The following is a 24,564-nucleotide window of genomic DNA, read 5'->3' as shown; positions in this document are numbered from 1 at the left end:
CTTTCGAAAATGCCCCTCCACATCTCTCATTTCGCATTGCTTCTTTTATTATTTGTTATGTTTAAGCTCAATGTCCACTATTCGTATTCGGCCAAATAATATTTTTCATTATTTGTATTTGGCTGAATAGTAAAATATGATGTTTGGTACAGCTCTAATTCCCATAGCCACTCAAATTAATGAGACTGTTGTGCAGAACATTCAGCCTCCCCTCATTCACTGAAGGCTGGGTTTTAGCTATTGTCTCACAATTTATGTCACTCCCGACCTCTTGGAAACCCAATGCAGCTGTAGCACTATTTTTAGGACTGTATCCACTTTTCAGTGCAGGCTACCCAAATACCTAAAATTTAATTATAGTATTGCCTTATGTGGATCTTAAGTATTGCAAAGTATATAACAAAAATTTTTAAATAGAATAAATGGATATTCCTTGCCTCTATTACTTATATTCACAATTGTTCCTGCTCTAATCTGCCTTCCTTACCCCATGAAAGCCTTTGGCTTAGAGGTGGGGGGGGGGGGGGTATTTTCTATATAAAATCGCAGTTGAGAGATGGGATTACTTATGTGAATCCATCTAATACAGTAATCACACTTGAAATACCAGATACTTTGCCAGACCACTATCCTAAGGGGAGCTACCAGTGATACTAGTCCTATTAGTATATGAAGTTCCAAGACGCTGGGCAGCCTTCAAGTTGCTGGGACAGATTCCTAATATCAACAACATCTTTCTTTGACCATCCAACCAATCTAGTTCTTTAGAGATATGGTTCCAGAAACTATTATTGAAGAAATTTCCATTAAAACCTTGGCCTTTTCTTAGTTTTACAAGATAATTAGCCAGGGGAAAATGGTGAGTATGGGTATGATGGAAATGCTGAAGACGGACAGGTTAGAGAAGAAGGAAATAAAGGAGATGAAGTAATCTCAGGAACATGGAGGAGAGATGGGGTGGGGATGAAATGTAGTCTGCCTACATGATTTAATATCTTATCAGCTTTCACTTGAACTTTGGTAAAATTAAACTGAAATCCTTTGTCCCTGCCATCACTTCCTTATGTGAATGTTCCCCTTAGTTTCTAAAAAGAGTTTCTTTTTCATTAAAGGAAATAAATACTTTGAAATAGCTATAAATAGAATAGATGTTGTTTATAGACTCATTACTCAGTTTATTTATTTTAAGATATGCTTTATTTACTATTTCTGTTTTGGTTCTTTAGTTTTTAAACAAGTATACTGTTAGTTGTTAAGTTGGCCAGAGTCGAGAGGAAGGAGGTATGTGGTTCTTTGATACATTCTTTGAGTGGAGGAGTGGTCTAGTGGTTAAGGTGGTGGACTCTGGTCTTGAGGAACTGAGTTCAATTCCCACTTCAGGCACAACTCCTTGTGACTCTGGGCAAGTCACTTAACTCTCCATTGCCCCAGCTACAAATAAGTACCTGTATATATAAGCCACCTTGAGCCTGCCATGAGTGGGAAAGCACAGGGTACAAATGTAATAAAAATAAACCATGAGACATATATTCTAATATATGAAAAACTGAAATAAATAGCTTGTGTAATTTATTCTACCTGCTAAATAGAAACTACCTGCCAGAGTGGGTTGCATATATAATCAAATGGGTGTGTAACCTAATAAGGAAACACACCTGGTAATAATATTGCCCATGACATTTTGCAATAGGAAATTAAGAAAAAAAAGAAAAGACTAATCTCTTGAAGATGAACATAAATTGTGTGCATGAGAGAGACAGAGGTGCTGGGGATGGTAAAACTGAAAGAGAAGGTGATTGTTGGGAAAACTAGGATTTAGATAGAGAAAAAAACGACCGGAGATTTAAAAGGTCTAAGAGTGCTGAGGGAGGGGGATAAGAGATTGAAAGAGAAAGAGTGACTGTTCAGGAGGAGAGATATTAAAAGAGAGAGAGAGAGTGACCAATGGGGACTGCTGGAGATGAGGTAGATTTGAGAAAAGTAGAATACCTGGGCATGAGAGAGAGAGAGAGAGGGGGGGGGGCAGGGAGAGAGAGAGAGAGAGAGAGAGAGAGAGAGAGAGAGAGAGAGAGAGAGAAGAACGACTGATGAGGACTGTTAAGAACTGAAAGGACGTTTGAGAATTCTGGGGATAAGAAAACAGAGATCAGGTGAGTGATTTCAGGGACGGGAGAGATTGAAAGGCAGAGAGTGACAGCTGAGGAGGTGGAAGTGAGAGAGAATGACTACTGGAGTTGGGGGATTGAGTGAGTGAATGAATAAAGGGAATGAATGGGGAGTGAGTGAGAGAGAATGAGTCCTAAGAATAGAGGAATTGATAGAGAGGAAGAGAGAAACTGAGAGAAACTGGACCAGCAGTGGGTAAATTGTTTTTGGGAATCATTTGGAATTGAATTTAATGTGTTGTTATAAAAACATTGATGTTTTGACATTACCTTGTGGTAAGATGAATGACTTGGCAGATGTTGAGTCTTTTGGCATGGATGGAATATTTTATCTTGGGAAAGTATAAGGAAAACTGGAAGTATGCATCTCAGAAACAGTCTCAGGGGTGGGAGGGGGTTCATTGGTTTGCAACTCTTTGCAAACCACATGGGCATTATTATATAGTGAGGGATTTAATATATAAAAATGACATAAAATGAAGAATAACCACTGGGGATATAGTGGGATCACTCTAGTGGGAGATAACAACTGTTAAACATGGGGTAGAAAGAGAGAGAGAGAGAGAGAAGGCGAAAAAGCTAGCAACGGGATAGAGTGAAGAAGCAATTTAACTGATTGTCCCAATGTGCCTCTTAATATATTTTAAACAAAGAAAAAATGTCATTGTTCTTCTGGTTTGATGGTTTCAGAATCTTGCCCCAGGGTAACCTCTGGGAACATATGTATTTGAGAATACTACATAGTTGCCACAAGGAGAGAGAAAACACCAAGAGAAGAATCAAAACAAAAATAAACAAGGATTGGCCATAAGCATCAACCTATGAACCACAGGATTCTGTGTTTCCTCACAGCTGATATTTATTGACTAACCATATGGGCCTGCTGTGAGGAAACACTGGATCCTGTGGTTCACCTGTTGGTGCTCGTGGCCACTCCTTATTGATTTTTGTTTTGATTCTTCTCTTGGTGTTTATCCTCTCCTTTTGGAACAAAAGTAAGCAAAACATAAACATGCAAATATTTAATTTGAGTTATACATTCACCGTTTGGTGTGGTCCGGTTCTGTTATGCTTATCCAATATATGTATCCTTGGCTCTTGTGTCTTGTAGCTTGAGGTCTATGGGAGAGGAAAGAATAAACCGGACACAAATATATATTATATATGACTAAAGCTTTAGGGAAGCAGTCTCACAGCTGCAAAATCCAGCAGCCTTGTTCAACTGATCTGACTTCCTTCTCAGATCTGGCTTTTTATTAGCAATAATCAAGCATGACTGCACATTCCATATATGATTACAAATTTGGTGAACAATATAGTTTTCTCTTTCTCACACATTGCTTGCAACATTTACAGCCCACCTTATCTTCTTTGGCTAGAATACATTTCCTGGCTAAAGTACACACCTTATCCAGCTTATTTTCGAAAGAGAAAGATGGCCATATTTCGACCCAAATTGGGAGATGGGCGTCTTTCTCCCGTGGGCGTCCAAATCGGTATAATCAAAAAACGATTTTGGGCGTCTTCAACTGCAATCTGTCACGGAAATGGCCAAAGTTGATGGGGGCGCGTCGGAGGTGTGGTGAAGGCGGGACTGGGGCGAGTTTATTGGCCAAGGAGAGATGGGCGTCCTCGGCAGATAATCGAAAAAAGAAAGGCGTTTTTAGCGCAAATTTGGGTCACTTTTTTTGGACCCTTTTTTTTCACGAACAAGTCCCAAAATAGTGCCCTAAATGACCAGATGACCACCGGAGGAATGACCACCCCTGACTCCTCCAGTGGTCACTAATCCCTTCCCACTCCAAAAAAACAACTTTAACAACTTTTTTTTCCAACCTGTATGCCAGCCTCAAATGTCATTCCTAGCTCCATCACAGCAGTATGCAGGTCCCTGGAGCAGTTGTTAGTGGGTGCAGTGGACTTCAGCCAGGTGGACCCAGGCCCATCCCCCACCTGTCACACTTGTGGTGGTAAATGGGAGCACTCCAACCCTCCCCCAAAACCCACTGTACCCACATCTAGGTGCCCCCCTTCAGCCATAAGGGCTATGGTAATGGTGTAGAGTTGTGGGCAGTTGGGTTTTGGGGGGGGGGATTTGGGGGACTCAGCAACCAAAGGAAGGGAGCTATGGACTTCAGAGGTAGTTAACTGTTTATTTTAAATTGTTACAAGTGCCCCCTAGGGTGCCCGGTTGGTGTCCTGGCATGTGAGGGGGGCCAGTGCACTATGAATCCTGGCCCCTCCCACGAACCAATGCCTTGGATTTGGTTGTTTTTGAGTTGGGCGCCTTCGGTTTCCATTATCGCTGAAAAACGAAGGCGCCCAGCTCAAATCCGCACAAATCCAATGCATTTGCCGGGCACCAACTGTATTATCGGAAATAAGATGAACACACATTTTTTTTCGAAAATACGGTTTGTCCCGCCCCTTCACGTACCCGTTCTCAGAGATAGACGCCCATGGAGATGGGCATTCGTGTTCGATTATGCCTCTTCATATCTCCTCTACCTTAACTATGTATTTCTCTTTTCCGGAATTGGTAATCACCATTACGGAACAATGTAAACCACATTGAGCCTGAAAATAGGTGGGAAAATGTGGGATACAAATGCTACAAATAAATAAATAAATAAATAAATAAATAAAGTGTATAACATCAGCCTAAAATAATAATATAAAAATATATATTTTTTAATTTCCAACAAATAAGCTTGTAAACGCTTATGGAATAACAAGTACAAAGAAATTGTCTTAAGTTTCACAGCTAAAGAACACCATGTAAGGACTGCTTGATAGTGAAAAGATAATGATATAGCTTTTTTTTAATATAAATGACTGACACAAAAGTAGGATAATAAATAAGGCAAGACTCTATAGCTTGTGACGAAGAAAGGAACTAAAGAAAAGAAAATAATGAAAATAAATACTCTGGGCATACACCTTTAAACATTTTATGAAACCATCCCAATTTAAAAAGCAAAGGGGCCTTAATGGGTAACCAATAGAATTCTCTCAATGTTGGTATTAAATGATCTACCCTTTCTTTTTCCCACTCTCTTTTGTATTGTGCAGTATTCTGTATCAACTATAATATAGATACCAAATTAGCTGAAAAAGAGACAGTATAAATCATTGTAATAGTCTAATTTCAACAAAATCACCACCTGGACCAGAATTGAAAAATGTTTTCTTTCAAAGAACAAATTTTCCTAAGGCAATGTAATTTATAAAAGTTGGACTTAATAACTGTATCTAAATGAAACTTTAAAGATAGAAAAGTGTCCAAATGAACCCCAAGTACCTTAGCACACATAGGTTTGATTGACAGATGTGTCAATGACATATCACTAGCATATATTCACAGCTGAAAAGGATAGGATTGGGGCTAGGAAAGGGTGCATATGACCCTGTGACAATCCCAAGGGTACATCCCACCTCACAATGACTCCCTTGCTGAAAATATATCTATTGCCAAGTGTTCTGCTAAAGAGCTATAATCTTTCCAAAAAAGTACTTATCTTAGTGCCAAAAGTTAATAAAGTAACAGATGGCTGAAAACACTTCAACCGCTGGCTCTACAGAGCTCTGTTTCAAAATCTTCATCAGGAACCCCAGTCTTGAAGAGCTGGAGGCAAACAGGGGTCAGGCACCTTTCAAGATGGCAACCAAATCAGGGGAACTTTTGACACAAAGATGAGTACTTTTTTGGAAAGATTATTGTAACATAGAAGAAGGAAGAGATTAAAATAAAACAAAATAAAAATAATAATGTTTATTTTTACTTGAGACTCCGGAGGAAGGAGGGTGGAGAGAAGGTGGGCTGCTTGGTGGAGAAGGGCTCTGGGGGCTGCTGCTCAGGTCAAGGTCGCCGCAGGAGAGAGGAACCTCGGAGGGGCGCTGCTGGAGGTAGCACTGCAGTTTCGGGAGCCCGGGTGGTCCGTTTGCCTTCGGGGTTTTGTTTGGGGCCAGTGGGGGTTGTTGGGGGTGCTGCAGAGGCAGCAAAGAGGTTTGTGGAGCCCAGGAACGGTTGGATACATTCCCGGGCGTGGTGAAGTGCATGGGAGAGGGGGGGGGGGGGGGGTTGGGGTGTTGTTGGGCCAAGGGCAGAGGGAGATGGGACTCTGGGGACGCAGGCAAGGGAACAGAGCGCTGGAGGAGAGATGCGCTGCGGAAAGCAGCACCAACTTTTTCGGGGGCGTCCGGGCAGACCAGGAGTGATGGCCGTTTCCATGGATGTTTTTTTAATGGCCAGTTTTTGAGGGGTAGGCAGCCAGTGACGTCTCAGTGAAGGACGTGGAGGTTGAGCGTCTGACCGCGAATGCGCAGAGATGTGGGAAACGAGTGGGGAAGAGGCAGAAGGAAGAGTGGAGCTCCCGGTGGGCGGGTTTGCAGCCCGATCTTTTGGGAAGGATGAAGGAGGAGACGTCACGGGTTCACGCACTTGCGCACCGTGCACGAGCAGGTTTTCAGACTGGAGCTCCAGTGAGGCCTAAAGCCTGGGCCTCGATTTTTGACCGGAGTTCCAGCAGTTTTTTTATTTTTGGCCTGGATTTTCATTTCAACTCTGTTTTTCGATCGGAATGAGCGGGACAGGATCTAATAGTGGTTGTTTGATGAGGGGAAAATCTGGATCAAGGTAAGGGGTCATTTGGCCTAAAATTTTAATTGTTGTTTTTTTTTTAATTGTGAATATTGGTTTTTTTTATTTTTAAAAATTCAGGGGTTAATGGGATTTTAATTTTGTTTGTGGATTTGGGATTGGGGGATTTTATTGGATTTTTCTGGGGGTTTAGATTTGAAATTTAAATATTTTTAGGGCAGTTTTTGAAAAGGGGCTTAAAAGCAGTTTATTTTTGGGTTTAAATTTTTGAATTCGACGGCACAGGTGTGGGAAAGGTTAAGGTCAATTTTGAGGTATGTTTAAATTTAATTGGGAATTTTATTTGTGGTTTATAGCGGAAAGTTATAAAAAGGGGCTTAAATGGCATTACATTTGAAAAGTGAAACCATAGCATGGTAGGGATTGTAGTGCATAGGTTAACTGATAAGTTTGGTGAAGCTAGGGGTGTTTTTGACTGTCATTTTTGTGATAAATAGCAATTTTATATTAATCTCTATGGGAAAAAAGGAAAGCAAAATGGGGATTTAGATTTTTCAGTAGGAATTCTAAACTGGCTGAGGAAGAAAAAAAACTGCTTAAGGTTTTTCTGATTGGCTGAGGAACTTCGGAATGTCAAGCCAAACTTCCGTTGGCTTGACAACAGCTGGGGAAACAGTGGTAGAGTGCTGGCTGAACGTGAAGAGAGAGGAAGCGTGAAACTGTGTGTCAGGAATTTGGAAGTGGAAAGCTAATTTTAATGTAACAGTGAATGATTGGAATAGCTGGAAAGGAGTGAGTGTTCTGGGACAGTGAGAACAGCTGTGCCGTGAGTGTAAAAGTTGTGATGTGTGATTTAATGAGGAATTAAAAGGAGAGAGTTACAAGAAATTGTATGTTGCTGGTTGGTTTGATTGCAACAGTGCACCCATGCTGAAAATCACTCAATAGCATAGGGAAATCTAAGTAAAGACTAGGTTTGAATTTGTAAAGGAAGGGATTGTTTGGTTACTTTTGTTTCCTGAAAGTTAACTGAGGCCCAGTATTTGTGAAAAACCCTTGAGGACACTTATGTGAAGTAATTGCTAAGGTTAAGGAGTCAGGGTTTTGCCTCCATTTATTTTGGCTAAAGTTGAGGTGAAGGGAGAAGAAACTGAACTGGAGCACGAGGACCTGAAACATATCTTGGGCCCCCACGCAAGAAAGATTGCAAGAGAAAATGACATCAAAATTCAACTACAGCTAAGTTGCAACTATTTGGCATGACAGAGAAAAGACACACACTTACCTAAACTGAGGGTAAACTGAAGTTCTGAGGAAACACAAAAAGAATGCACAAAGTATCAATTCCTTGCAATTAAAATACACTTAAAAGTTGAGAAAGGAGTTAAACATTGGGAATAGTTAGGGACTTATACTTATCTGATAGTATTCCTGGTAGCAGTTACTGGAAGAGGATTCTGTAAAGAAAGAAAAGTCAAACAAAAACTGTAATATAAATGCGGTATTGAACCAAAGTATAAATGTTGGGTTTATGTTGAAATATTGGGAAATTGGAACATTGGAAAATAAGAAATATTGATGAATCTAAATGATGAATCTACAATTATGGGAACTACAGTGCATACAACCAGAGCTATAGTCAGCCTCAGACTGCTCCTGCTGCACCAGCTCCTGCTCCTGTACCACCTCCAGCCCCAGCCCCTGCCCCTGCTCCAGTACAGAGCTACAGTCAGCCCAACTATAACCAGTATCAACAGGTAAATGACAAGACAAGTGGAGCCATATGCTAAAATTTGGACTTTGGTGATAAAGGTTGATTTGAATATATAATTATATCACTTTGGGCAAAATAAAAACTAATCTTATTATTAACAATTCTTAAATTTGGTTCTTCCAGATGCAGGACAAATCCTAATTTATTTTATTTTCCCCTCTCATTCTCTGAGTTTGAGAGGTGAGGTTAGTGAATTGTACACTCCGCCATCTTCAGTGAGGTGACTCTGGGTATTGGGCATGATTGCAGGTACTCAGAGATACATCCTACACTGAGGCATAGGAGGGGTGCATAACATTTTTGGCTTAGTCGGCAGGATTTTTCTTGCATTTGGGGGCCCAAATGGTTACATTTTGAGGGTTAAGAATTGATTAATACTTTTGAAGAATTTTCTTGTTTAGGTGGAGCAGTTTTAATAAATATTTGCAGGAACAAGTTATTCGGGGGGGATTTCTTTGTCCTGAGTCTTGGTCACCTGGGAACTTCTGCTTCTGAGGTAATTACTGTCTTCTGAAAGTCAAGAGAATGGAGGGAGAAGCCACAGGAGGTCAAGCTATTCCGCAGATCCTAACACAGACAATCGTTATACCACAAGATAGAACCGTGCCATGCTTTTATGGATTTCCCAGAGGTCCTGATGATCTGAAAATCGAAGAAAGGATAGACAAAATGAAGTCGCGGCTTAGAATATTGCGAGTACCAGCTGAAGATCAAGTGGAAGTGGTAAGAGATCATTTAAAGGGAATCACAGTATCAACAGGTAAATGACAGGACAAGTGGAGCCATATGCTAAAATTTGGACTTTGGTGATAAAGGTTGATTTGAATATATAATTATATCACTTTGGGCAAAATAAAAACAAATCTTATTATTTACAGTTCTTAAGTTTGGTTCTTCCAGACGCAGGACAAATCCTAATTTAGTTTATTTTCCCCTCTCATTCTCTGAGTTTGAGAGGCGAAGTTAGTGAATTGTACACTCCGCCGTCTTCAGTGAGGTGACTCTGGGTATTGGGCATGATTGCAGGTACTCAGAGATATATCCTACACTGAGGCATAGGAGGGGTGCATAACATTATGACTCTAACAGAACACTTGGCAATAGATATATTTTCAGCAATGTAGTTGTTCTTATTTTATTGTGGGACACCAGATTTATTGTTAGTAGTGGATGTATACACTTTGAGATTATTTAGTTTTCCACTTATTTGCACTCACACAAGGATCTTGGTTCACTCGGGGATGTATCGAGCCCCATATGGTAGGCTCATAGTTCTTGCCTTAGAAGCCTTAGGTGCGGGTGTGCCACAGCTTAGATAACTGAGAGTGACCATTATCTTTTTAAAAAAATGTTTGTATTCTAAACAATTTTTTGTACTCTGGAAGTGTTACATCTCCTGCTATATATTTGCATATGGGATTTTTATTTTTCTATTGATTTTGTATTCCCTGTTCATGGGTTTTTTCTGTTTGATTTACTATTCTACCCTCTAAACTGTGTGCATGTGTATACATACACAGATTGTAAACCCCGTGTACACAGCAAAACATAGCATGCACAAGAAAATATATTCTGTGACACATTTTTAATTAGGTGTTATGAAGCAGCACAAACAAACTGAACAATTTGCCTTTGCCTGTTCTTAGCAGCTCATGAGTTCTAATTATTTAAAACAAATGATATGCTAAAATAACTGATTTACTAATGATTAGCTCATGCTATCTGCCACAGGGCCCATTTTATTCCTATTCCCCTTAACATAGAATTATCTTACTTTATAACAGCATTTTTAAAATCCCAATATTTGCATTGTACTTGCAGAAGTATGTTTAAATGTTTGTGCACACAGTCTATCAAATAGCCCTGCCTGTTCTCCACACCTTGAATACCTACATCTTTATCACTTATGTTTCTGAGCATCTACTTTTTATGAATACTTAACTAAGGCAGCTTTCTGTTTCTGTCCTACCTGCTCTATTCCTTATAAAATTGCTTCCTGTTTGTCTACTGTATGAAATGTTTAAGGTGAAATGTTTTTTCATTGTCCACACGTGAATATGTGAGGTAAGACTTCCTCATGAGTCAGTTATTGCATGTTTTTCCCCACTTACCCATTTGTGACATCATAATTCTTGTAAAGTGCTATTTTAAAACAGCAATCATCAGAAGAAAGCACTAATAAACTATTCATAAGAAGCATATTTCAGTTTCCTCATTGTTTTAGATTTAAACATTAGACATGCATTTGGGTTTCTGTACTTTCCACTGTCATAATATAGAGCATTAGTCATGGAGAGTTTTTAAAATAGGTATATTACAGAGGCAAATATACTCTAAGGCAGGGTTCTAATTAAGTAACATGGGGTGAATATTCAGCCTGCAATGGTCAGAATATTTTCAAATGCTGGCTGCCAAGAACTGAATTAGACCCAGTCAATCAGTGCCGGCCTGTATCTGGGTACCAGTTCTGAATCTTCTGAGGGTCCTGGAGGCCATACAGTGCCAATACTCAGCTATGCAGGCAATTTAGAACTGCTATGTATGTGGACCTACTTGCCTGGATAATTATCTGGGCACCAGCAGCAATATTGGTGGTGTCCAGATAGCTTTATGCTTCTTCTCCTCTCTGCCCTGGACCACTCCAACACTAATCAGATAGGGCTCCTTTTACTAAACAGCGGTAAGACCAATGTGGGCTTACCGCTTGCTATAAGAAAAGTACCGCCAGGCTACCGCAGCAACCCGGTAAAAGGGGCCTCAGCAGGCATGTAAAACATGCGCCGATGCCAGCCTCAGCCCCCTTTTGCCGCAGCTTGGTAAAAGGGGCCTATAGTGTTGCTGTGGTCACACATGATATTCAGCAATGTTAACTGGTTAAATGCTGCTGAATATCACTTGGGGAACATAAGAACATAAGAGTAGGCATACTGGGTCAGACCAATGGTCCATCTAGCCAAGAAAACTTTTTCCAACAGTGGTCAAGCCAACCTGGCAGAAACCCAAATCATGGCAACATTTCATGATACTAATCCAAGGTCAAGCAGTTGCTTCCCATGTCTGTCTCAATAGCAGACTATGGACTTTTCCTCCAGGAACTTGTCCAAACTTTTTTTAAAACCCAGATATACTAACCACTGTTACTACATCTTCTGGCAAAAAGTTCCAGAGCTTAACTATTCATTGAATGACAAAATATTTCTTTCTGTTTGTTTTAAAAGTAGTTCCATGTAACTTCCTTGTACTTTTGGAAAAAGTAAAAATTGATTTACTTCTACTCGTTCTACAACACTCAGGATTTTATAGACCTCAATCTTATCTCCCCTCATCCATCTCTTTTCCAAGCTGAAGAGCCTAACCTTTTGGGAGTTGGTCAGTGTGAATTAACTGGGCAGCAACCTTCCCTGTCCTTGTTAACTCCTTCTGCAAGTGATCAAAAACACCTCTATTAAATTAATATCAGGCTCCAGAAAATTTGATCACGTCACTCGACTTCTCAAAAATGCACACTGGTTACCAGTTATACACAGGATTACCTATAAAATTCTTCTCCTGGTCTTCCAAGTTAAACACTCAGGATCTCCTCCCTTTTTGGCAAGAGTATTGACCCCATATGTCTCTCTATGCATTCTTCATTCATCTCAACAACACTTGTTGGTTGTACCATCAATCCAGTACATCAGATATGACAGTACACATGAGTCTATTTTTTTAGTTGTGTGTCCTAACCTAAGGAATGCATTACTTCTTTTTCTCAGGTCACAAACCTCTCTGACTAAATTCACAATCCACCTTATAATTGAAAGAGAAAAACGCCTAGATTTTGACCCAAATCGGGAGATAGACGTTTATCTCACAAAAACAAATAAATCGGTATAATGGAAAGCCGATTTTGGACGTTTTCAACTGCACTCCATCGCGGAAGCGTACAAAGTTGACGGGGGCGTGTTGGAGGCGTGGTGAAGGTGGAACTGGGGCGTGGTTATCGGCCGAGGAGAGATGGGCGCCTTTCGCCGATAATGGAAAAAAAGTATGCGTTTGTAGCTAGAATTTAGGGCACTTTTCCTGGACCCTGTTTTTTCACGAATAAGGCCCCCAAAAGTGCCCTAAATGACCAGATTACCCCCAGAGGGAATCGGGGATGACCTCCCCTGACTCCCCTAGTGGTCACTAACCCCCTCCCACCACAAAATATACCGTTTCACAACTTTTTATTTTCACCCTCAAATGTCATACCCACCCCCCTGGCAGCAGTATGCAGGTCCCTGGAACAGTTGTTAGGGGGTGCAGTGGACTTCAGGCAGGTGGACCCAGGCCCACCCCCCCCCTACCTGTTACAATTGTGCTGCTTAATGCTTAGTCGTCCAACCCCCCCAAACCCACTGTACCCACATGTAGGTGCCCCCCTTCACCCCTTAGGGCTATAGTAATGGTGTAGACTTGTGGGCGGTGGGTTTTGAGGGGGATTTGGGGGGCTCAACACCCAAGGGAAGGGTGCTATGCACCTGGGAGCTCTTTTACCTTTTTTTTTGTTTTTGTAAAAGTGCCCCCTAGGGTGCCCGGTTGGTGTCCTGGCATGTGAGGGGGACCAGTGCACTACGACTCCTGGCCCCTCCCACGAACAAATGCCTTGGATTTATTCGTTTTTGAGCTGGGTGCTTTCATTTTCCATTATCACTGAAAAACAAAAACGCCCAGCTCACAAATTGTCGAATAAAACATGGACGTCTATTTTTTTCGAAAATACGGTTCGGTCCGCCCCTTCACGGACCCGTTCTCGGAGATAAACGCCCATGGAGATAGACGTTTTCGTTCAATTATGCCCCTCTATATATCTTAAAACATATCTTTTTGAGGATTCTTTTATAGTACCCTAAGCACTGTCCTGAGACACAGCCTGACAGCCAGTTTAGACCTACTTCCCTTCTGCTCTGTCACCAGAATAGCCATACTGGGTCAGACCAATGGTCCCTCTAGCCCAGCATCCTGCTGCCAGCAGTGGCCAATCGAGGTCACAAGTACCTGGCAGAAACCCAATTAGTAGCACCATTCCATTCCTCCCTCCCCGTACTATTCTTCTCCTCTCACAATTTCATTTCTTTATATCTCTTGCTTATTTTAGCAATGTAAACTGCATAGATATCTTTTTTTTGATGACTGGGATAACAAGTCTTTAATAAACTTGAAACCTGAATATTGATTCCATAGTTTGTTTTCTAAAATGAAGTGTTTATGCATTTCAGAATCTGTTTGAACTTTTTAAAATCAAATTTTCATGAAATAAATAACCTTTCACTTGAAACTGAATGCGCCTTTGAGTGTTGTTGTTTTCTCCCTTAGGAGAAGTTTTTCTACCTACAATCTTTAAAAAAGAATTGTAGACTTTATCATAAAATTTTATAGTCTCCCGTAGCTGGAATACTCGGATATTGGAGATAAACTCGATACATAAGGTAAGCTCACCATATTATTCCACAATTTTATGGCTCACCCCTATATTATTTATTTATTTGTTGCATTTGTATCCCACCTTATCCCACCTCTTTGCAGGCTCAAAGTCCTCAAAGTCTTTTATTTTTTAGATTATTTTTTTAGATTTCATTAATTTTATTCAATTGGGTGATGGTTAAATGTTATTTTTTTTTAATCTCCATGAAACACTCTAGAGAGTACACAAAAGGCCAGAGATATATGGGAAATTGGCCAATTGCAGGCAAAATTGTGTCTTTTGATAAAAGTTATAAGGCTACTTACTATTTGTATTTTAGGATAGCCAATTGCTTATACATTTTCTTTTTTGCTGTATATCATTTGAGACAGACCAGGGACGGCCAATTTTGCAAGTATTTTTAAGCTGTTTTCTTAAATGTCACCCCTGATGTAGTAATTGATGAAACATGGCTGTGTTGGGTCTTTTAGTAGCCCTTTTACTTCAGCTTAGTGTGCACTTAGTGGGGAATTCCATAAATGACACTCAAAATTTGGCGCCTAAAAAAATTGGTGCTGAATGGTATTCTATAATGGGTGTTCTGGGATCGGTGCCCTTTTTAGAATTGCATGTAGCACTGGGATTCATGTTCAACTTTGGGCATGAAAAATTACACCAACTGAATCCAGGTGTAAATCCCGGTGTGTAAGTTGGGCGCAGATCCCCAAATTCTATAACACTGCATGCATTTTAAGGGAACGCTCCTGGCCCATCCATGCCCCAAGCAAAGCAAAACAATAGCACAAATAGTCCTTCAAAACTGAGATAATCAAGAACTCCTTAATGAATCATGCAGGTCAGCCTCTAAATAGTGTAACAGACTTATCATGTCCAAGATCAATTGTATATTGTCAACAAATAAGCGAGCAGTAAAAACCTGTATGATCATTAAGGAGTTCTGCATATATTTTTGACCCCTGATGCAGGTGGATGCTCGCCGAAACACAGTCCATGTCGGGTCTTTTTAATAAAGAACTCCTGAAAATTCCAGTCTTGAATGCTCATTTGTGCTGTTGTTTTGCTTGGCTTGGCTTGTATACTTGTGAATTTCTTTTACTTTTCCATCCATGCCCCATGCATGACCACACCCCCTTTGAAGATCCACACAGAAACACTTACATGTGGGCATGTAAGTGTGTTTTTGCATACATCTGCATATTTTGCCCTGATTTGGTGCTTTGTATCTGTTTTACACTGAACATTCAGCGTGGAAGTAGTATCTAATGTTCCACGATGAACAATCGGAGCTAAGCAGTAGTCTATAAAGGGTGTGCTGAGATAAGCATTCTTTATAGAATAGCGCTTAGAGCCAATTCATTCTTGTGCCAAAAGATGAGTGCCAGTATTTATGCCATCTGAAACCCGGTATAATTGCCAGTGCCCAACTCATGGCATTTCATTGTGTAAATGAACCTGTATTATAACATTTTCAGAATACCCCTCCCCTGGCCACACCCCATTTTGAGATACCTTCTATGGGATTTAGGTGCACAGGATTATAGAATAATACATATGCAAATGTGCATGTAAATACAAATTAGTGGCAATTCACTTCAATAGTTGATTGTCATGGCCAATTAATTCATAGTTCACAGCTTATTAACTAAATTGGTAGCACACACATCTTGGATCCATGCCAAATGTTTGGTACCATATATAGACTCTGGGGGTAAGTGCCATGTGGTCCATAGGTATGAAAAAGGATGCACAGCATTTCATGCGCTAAGTTTAATGTTTTACAATAGAGTCTTGAAGTCCTGCTTTTCTATTGTTTACAGGTGCAGGTACATTATCTGTTCCTTGGGAAATCACAAACTTAAGTTTTTGTACTTGGGGCAACAAAGGGTTAAATGACTTGCCTAGGGTCATAAGGAGCCACAGTGGGAATTGAACCTGGTGTTCAGTCCACTGGGCTAACCATTAGGTTACTCTTTGATGTAATGGTTTAATGTTTTCATATAGTTTCTTGTTTAACCTTTATTGCATAATTGTACTTAGTTTTCTTTATCCTCTGCTGTGGTTTGTCTATATTGTTTTTGTGCAGAAAGTTTGCCTTGATACGTTTGTATTGTCAATCCTACCTTGACAGAAAAAGTTCATTTTCCTGCAAGAAGATGACGCACACATATGCAAGTTAAGACTTCCTCAATACTCATTTCATGGCAGGTTTCCCCACTTACCAATTTATGACATCAAAACTGGTTCTAAGTTGGTATTGTGAAATGGTAATTATCACTGGATGGAACTGATAAATTATTCCTAGGAAGCATATTTCAATTTCGTCATTGCTTCAGGTGTAGACATTAGACAACAGTCAGGTTTCTGTATTTTCCATGATCCAAATATAGAACATTACTCAATGAGTGTTCTTGAAAATAGGTGGATTACAGAAGCAAACATATCCTTAGATAGAGTTTTACTTAAGTAATACTGTTTATTTCCTAAAATGAAATGTTTATACATTTCAAAATACTTTATATGTTGTGATGCCTTTATGTGGCCAACATAGAGAGGGGTATAACCAGCAGTAGAAAAACATTGTTGATGCCCCTGTAAAAGTCATTGGTGAGGTCCTGCTTGAAGTATTGTGTTCAGTTTTGGAGGCTGTATCTCACTAAGGACGTAAAAAGACAAAGCAGTTCAGAGAAAAGCAACAAAAATGGTATGGGGTTTGTGCCACAAGACATAAGAGAAGAGACTTGATTATCTGCAGATGTATACCCTGGAGGAAAGGAGAGATAGGGGATGATATGTAGATGTGTAGCCAGGTTTTTGACATCAAGGGAAGCAGACCTTTTGGAACACAGGCACCAGTGCAAGACTAATGGGCCGGTCTGCATAAGCACTGTTGCATTCAACATGCATTTAGGGGAGTAGAAAGGACAAAACAAGCTAAAGTATGGAGGAGTAGCCTAGTGGTTAGAGCACCAAGTTTGACATCCAGAGGTGGCCAGTTCAAATCTCACTGCTGCTTCTTGTGATCTTAAGCAAGTCACTTAAATCTCCGTTATCTCAGGTACAAAATTAGCTTGTGAGTCCTCTAGGGGCAGAGCAACACCCAGTGTGCCTGAATGTAACTCACCTTGAGCTATTACCAAAAAAGGTGTGAGCAAAATCTAAATAAATAAAATAAAAACAATGAAGTATGTAGAACTGCATCATATGCTATGCTATGAGTTTATCACATTGGGCAGACATGATGGCATCATTTTCAAAGCACTTAGACCAGGGGCATAGCCAGTATGGGGCCACGGGGGCCTGGACCCCCCCCTGCCGATGACCCGACGACCCCCCTCCCGCAGCCGCCTACCTTTGCTGGCGGGGGACCCCAACCCTCGCCAGCCGAGCCGAGGTCCTCTTCTTCCCAATCCTGCACAAGGCTTCGTTCTAGTCTGACGTCGTGCACGTTGTACGTGCAGGACGTCAGACTCACAGAAACAGAACAAAGCCTTGCAAGGTTTCGTTCTGTTTCTGTGAGTCTGAAGTCCTGCTACAACGTGCTACAACGTGCAGGTTAAAATGAGCCCCCTCACCTTGGGCTCTGGACCCCCCTCCCACCGAAGTCTGGCTACACCCCTGACTTAGACTTACAAAGTTCCATAGATGTCAGCAGTAGTTCCAGTGCTAATGGAAACATTTAAAAAATATTTCCACAGGAAATTGCCTGTCAGTAATAGGGCAGTGCACACGTTATGGTTATTGTGTAACTTTGTAGTAAGTCTAAGTGCTTTGAAAATATGCCTCATTATGTAACATATGAATATCATACAAAGATATTGTAATACAGTAGATGAGCTTTCAAGATCATACATGTCCCTTCTTCAGATACAATTTTAACAAATCATGTATGATAACATATTTGGATTGTTCTTATGTGATTCTGGGCTTTTTTTTACACAGCGGCACTGGTAATTCCCATAGGAAATGAATGGGCTTCCTCTCATTTGCCGCACCAAGAAACGGCAACGCAACTTTGTAAAAGAGGCTCTAAATAAAAGACTCAGTAAAAGAATGAATAGTTAGGACTGAGCTAATGCCTCTACTTTTCTAGATTATTGCAGATTCAAATGTATCGCTAGAGATCTAAGGATGTCAAAAACACCTAAAATATTTGAGAAGGATAATGATTTTATAATGAAATAGGAGGCTATCCTGAAGAAATGTTCTCTGGACCTCATGTTATGAATTATTCGGACAGCTAATAGGTAATCTAGGGGCCCTTTACTAAAGGGTAGCTGTGCGGCAACTCGGAACTACCGCCAGCCCAACGCGGGTGCTAGCAGTAGTTCCATCCCCAGCGTGCGGCATTTCCAGTGCTAGCGGAAATATTTCTACAGGAGGTTGCCTGACAATAATAGGGCAGTACTGCATATTGCATGGCTACCGCTGGGTTAGCACAGGAGACCTTACTGTCACCTAAATGGGTGGCGGTAAGTGCTCCCCCTGAAAAGGCTGCATGGCAAGTGCGAATTTACTGCACAGCCATTTCTTTTTTCCACCTTTTTACCCGCTGTGGTAAAAGGGGACTCCGTGTGCAGCAAAACCTCTCACTGCTGCTAGCACAGGGCCACTTTTACCACAGCTTAGTAAAAGAGGTCCCTAATGAGGTAAAAAAAAAACAATCTAGACAAGGAGCTGTTTTTTTTTTTTTTTTAAGAAATGATCTATGTTTCAATATTTTATATGATGATTACAAGAAACAACTAGAAAATATGAAAAGAGATCTTAAACAAATTACATTTGAGAAGTTTAAAAGGGATGAGAATGATTATAGAAATGGTAGAATTTACCCTTGGCACAATGAAAAATAAAGTTAGGAATGATCAAAAGGGATAGACTTATAATACAAAAAAGTTTAAAAAGTCAAACATATAAAAGAATCAGTAAAAGAAGCAGGAATTATTCAGGAGATGTACTTGATCCTTCTATTTCTCTCTACACAATACCTCTTAGGAGCAATATAAATCACAAGGCTTTTCAATTAGAAAAGTTGTGAAGAAGAGACTCCACAATGGACACATCAGCACAGAAAAACTAGGAAAAGATGTTAACAATTATGGTATGAGAGAATGAGGGAGATGGAGGGGGAGAGGAAGGCCTTATCAGAACAATGGGAAATACAGTGGGGGAAATAAGTATTTGATCCCTTGCTGATTTTGTAAGTTTGCCCACTGACAAAGACATGAGCAGCCCATAATTGAAGGGTAGGTTATTGGTAACAGTGAGAGATAGCACATCACAAATTAAATCCGGAAAATCACATTGTGGAAAGTATATGAATTTATTTGCATTCTGCAGAGGGAAATAAGTATTTAATCCCTCTGGCAAACAAGACCTAATACTTGGTGGCAAAACCCTTGTTGGCAAGCACAGCGGTCAGACGTCTTCTGTAGTTGATGATGAGGTTTGCACACATGTCAGGAGGAATTTTGGTCCACTCCTCTTTGCAGATCATCTCTAAATCATTAAGAGTTCTGGGCTGTCGCTTGGCAACTCGCAGCTTCAGCTCCCTCCATAAGTTTTCAATGGGATTAAGGTCTGGTGACTGGCTAGGCCACTCCATGACCCTAATGTGCTTCTTCCTGAGCCACTCCTTTGTTGCCTTGGCTGTATGTTTTGGGTCATTGTCGTGCTGGAAGACCCAGCCACGACCCATTTTTAAGGCCCTGGCGGAGGGAAGGAGGTTGTCACTCAGAATTGTACGGTACATGGCCCCATCCATTCTCCCATTGATGCGGTGAAGTAGTCCTGTGCCCTTAGCAGAGAAACACCCCCAAAACATAACATTTCCACCTCCATGCTTGACAGTGGGGACGGTGTTCTTTGGGTCATAGGCAGCATTTCTCTTCCTCCAAACACGGCGAGTTGAGTTCATGCCAAAGAGCTCAATTTTTGTCTCATCTGACCACAGCACCTTCTCCCAATCACTCTCGGCATCATCCAGGTGTTCACTGGCAAACTTCAGACGGGCCGTCACATGTGCCTTCCGGAGCAGGGGGACCTTGCGGGCACTGCAGGATTGCAATCCGTTATGTCGTAATGTGTTACCAATGGTTTTCGTGGTGACAGTGGTCCCAGCTGCCTTGAGATCATTGACAAGTTCCCCCCTTGTAGTTGTAGGCTGATTTCTAACCTTCCTCATGATCAAGGATACCCCACGAGGTGAGATTTTGCGTGGAGCCCCAGATCTTTGTCGATTGACAGTCATTTTGTACTTCTTCCATTTTCTTACTATGGCACCAACAGTTGTCTCCTTCTCGCCCAGCGTCTTACTGATGGTTTTGTAGCCCATTCCAGCCTTGTGCAGGTGTATGATCTTGTCCCTGACATCCTTAGACAGCTCCTTGCTCTTGGCCATTTTGTAGAGGTTAGAGTCTGACTGATTCACTGAGTCTGTGGACAGGTGTCTTTCATACAGGTGACCATTGCCGACAGCTGTCTGTCATGCAGGTAACGAGTTGATTTGGAGCATCTACCTGGTCTGTAGGGGCCAGATCTCTTACTGGTTGGTGGGGGATCAAATACTTATTTCCCTCTGCAGAATGCAAATAAATTCATATACTTTCCACAATGTGATTTTCCGGATTTAATTTGTGATGTGCTATCTCTCACTGTTACCAATAACCTACCCTTCAATTATGGGCTGCTCATGTCTTTGTCAGTGGGCAAACTTACAAAATCAGCAAGGGATCAAATACTTATTTCCCCCACTGTAGCAGTACTTGAAAAAAGTATGTCCTTTGCCCCCACACTACACTACAATGGCCAATTTTAATGTGAGACTCCCTGTTAAGAATAAAAGATTTTATCCTATTGAAGTGTGATCTGCTAAACTTGCACCCCCTCTAATACCTGCAGATCATTTATCTTCTCTTGCTGACCCTAACTCTCATACAAAAGGACAGCAACAAAGACTCACATTGGAAGATAGAACCCCATGTAATCATTTCACTTTCCCATGGGACGGAGAAATGATTATATGGGAGTCTATTCTCCATTGTGAGCTTTTGTTGCTGGTACAGTCTTTGCCCATTCTATACCCCCTTCTGTCTTAGCTGCTGAAAGTGCTGGTTAATATACTAATAATAAACACAACTCTGCACTATAATTCTGGCATTAAACAACTAACTCCCTTTAGTAAACAGAGGCTAAAGTATAACTAGGAATTGCACAGTTGAAGCCAGCAAACCTGGATCTGACTCCTAGGCAAAGACTTTCCTGAGTGTTGGAGGTACTGCAGAGGTAGTGCTAAAGCCTCTAAAACTTATTGTGCCTGACCCCTGGCCAAGTTTCATCATTGAGGTCCAATTTAAAAAGTGAAGGCGAAGTATACATAAATAGGGTAAAGAAACATGGTAGTTGTATTGGACTGGCCCCAAACCTTAGTTTTAATTGAGCTCAAAGCTATGAGGAAACTATTGGCAAAAATTAAAATAATATAATCCAATGGTTTCATTAGCAACCTGTGTATGTGTGTGTGTGGGGGGGGGGGGGGGGGGGGGGGGGAGGGGGAGGGTTGGGAGTTCTGCAAGTGTCATTCCTATGTCCATTTATTCAATGTTTTATTGATTATATGAGAGATGAAATACAGAGAATCTGGTTGATATTCAAAATGATTTAACTGGCCAGAAAACGCCGCTGAACAGTTAAATTGCTTGTTCAGGGCTATCCACTAATTTTCAGTGGCACTTAACTGGTTATCGCTGCTAAAAATTAGTGGTTAGCACCTAAATGAAAGTCAGCTATTTTGGGGGTGTTCCAGGAGGTGGAGTCAGCACTTGGCCAGTTAAGTTCTGATATGTAGCACTTAGGGCTCCTTTTACCAAGCAGTGGTACAAGAGGTCCTACATCAGCATGAGGATTTGCCACGTCTTGAGGTCCCCTTTTACCGCTACTGGTAAAAGGCTTTTAAAAAAGAGAACATGGCCATGTGGTAAGTTAAACACTTTCTGCACAGCCATTTCCTGGGGGATCTCTTACCGCCTTCTATTTAGGGGGTGCTAGGGGCTCTGGCCATAGCCTGGCAGTAACTGGGCAACATGTGGCACTCCTGATTACTGCCGGGCATGCCCCCTGTGTTAGAAAATGCAAAAGTGTTTTCTACCACCCTAATTGCTGCATTCTGGAAGCTGGAACTACTGCCGGGCTCCTGAGCGAGCCTGCTGGTAGGGCCAATTTAGAGTGCAGCAATGCGGCAGTACCCTGGTTCCCTTTCCACTTCGTAGGTATTTCGAAACAGGACAATGGAGCCCAGGGGTGTACATCTCCCTTTAGGGTACCATCTTGCTTCCCCACCATGAGAAAGTTTTAAAAGCATCTGCTATATCCTATTGAAGTTATACCCCTGATATTTAAAATCATTTAACCGGCCAGGAATGGCACCCGGCCAATTAAATGGTACTTATCCAGCTATCCACCGATATTCTGTGGGAGATAGTCGGCTATCTCCTGCTGAATATCTCCAGTCAGCAGGTAGCGGCTAGACGGTTATATCATGCAATATAACCATCTAGTCAGGAATATTCAGCAACAGTCAAGTGGCCATATATGCTCATGTGAATAGCTGATATATCTTTAGCTGGTTTGAACTTAACCGTCCAGCCCAGAATATCGGCTTCGCCTGTTAAGTTCAAACCAGCCAAAAATAAATCGGATATTGAATGCTGGTCACCAGAAACAGCCTGGCATTGAATATCTGGGCTCAGCACCTACATGGGAGTTAACTAGGCAAACTCCCACAGTCTGAATATCGGGCCAGTACAACCTAGAACTAGACACAGTTCTTCAGATATAGAAGTTGTTCATCATGATCCAGGCACCATGGAGACCACAGTGTCAGTAGTATTTTGATTTAATGTTTTCAGATTATTCAGTTTAGGATCTTGATTTTCTAAATACTGCCATAAGGGAAATAACAAGCTGATGGGTGAGGTTTAAGATTCTAATCTTAAATCACAAATAATTCCCTAGCATTAAAAATAAACGTTAAAAAAAATCAGCTTTGCAGTAATTAGATTTGCTAAGTCTTAACCCTATCACCCACATGTTAACAAGCCAGAATCAAATATAGCATTATCTGATCAAGTGGACTGCTTATGGTTCTCCAATGGCTATTTAGAAGGGTCTCCTTGTTAGAGTAAAGGTAAGGGTGCTATTTGAAGTTCTTGCTTCCATCCCAGTTGCTATTACTTTTATAGTAAACGTTATTCATCTAACTAGTCATTCCATTACTATAATTTGTTAGAAATGACAATAGTAATAATAATTGTTATTTTTGTAATATAAACACAACGCAACAATGATTTTGCTACTGAGAGAAAAACATGTGATTTATACTAAATTGAACCCGCCGATTCCAAATATGAACTCCGAATTTGCCTGACACATCTAGATTTTAAGTTATACATGCAAAGCCTATTCACTTATAATATTAATGCTTGGGATGCATTTGAACTAGTAGTGCAGAACTTCCTTGGGAACAGATGAGCTGAAAACTATGCTGAACTAGTAGACAACCCAGCTTATAATTGAAAAAGAAAAACGCCTATATTGCGACCCAAATCGGGAGATAGACGTTTATCTCACAAAAACGAATAAAGCGGTATAATCGAAAGCCGAATTTGGACGTTTTCAACTGCACTCCGTCACGGATGCGGATAAAGTTAATGGGGGCGTGTCGAAGGCGTGGTGAAGGCAGAACTGGGGCGTGGTTATCGGGTGATCAGAGATGGGCGCCTTTCGCCGATAATGGAAGAAAAATATGCGATTTTAGCGAGAATTTAGGGCACTTTTCCTGGACCCTGTTTTTCCACGAATAAGGCCCCAAAAAGTGCCCTAAATGACCAGATGACCACTGGAGGGAATCGGGGATGACCTCCCCTGACTCCCCCAGTGGTCACAAACCCCCTCCCACCACAAAATATACCGTTTCACAACTTTTTATTTTCACCCTCAAATGTCATACCCACCTCCCTGGCAGCAGTATGCAGGTCACTGGAGCAGTTATTAGGGGGTGTAGTGGAATTCAGGCAGGTGGACCCAGGCCCACCCCCCCTCCACCTGTTACACTTGTGCTGGTAAATGGGAGCCCTCCAAACCGCCCCCCCCAAACCCACTGTACCCACATGTAGGTGCCCCCCTTCACCCCTTACGGCTATAGTAATGGTGTAGACTTGTGGGCGGTGGGTTTTGAGGGGGATTTGGGGGGCTCAACACCCAAGGGAAGGGTGCTATGCACCTGGGAGCTCTTTTACCTTTTTTTTTGTTTTTGTAAAAGTGCCCCCTAGGGTGCCCGGTTGGTGTCCTGGCATGTGAGGGGGACCAGTGCACTACGACTCCTGGCCCCTCCCACGAACAAATGCCTTGGATTTATTCGTTTTTGAGCTGGGCGCTTTCATTTTCCATTATCACTGAAAAACAAAAACGCCCAGCTCACAAATTGTCGAATAAAACATGGACGTCTATTTTTTTCGAAAATACGGTTCGGTCCGCCCCTTCACGGACCCGTTCTCGGAGATAAACGCCCATGGAGATAGACGTT

Source organism: Microcaecilia unicolor, chromosome 7, assembly GCF_901765095.1.
Source record: "Microcaecilia unicolor chromosome 7, aMicUni1.1, whole genome shotgun sequence".
Classification (NCBI taxonomy): domain Eukaryota; kingdom Metazoa; phylum Chordata; class Amphibia; order Gymnophiona; family Siphonopidae; genus Microcaecilia; species Microcaecilia unicolor.
This window is presented reverse-complemented; position numbering follows the sequence as displayed.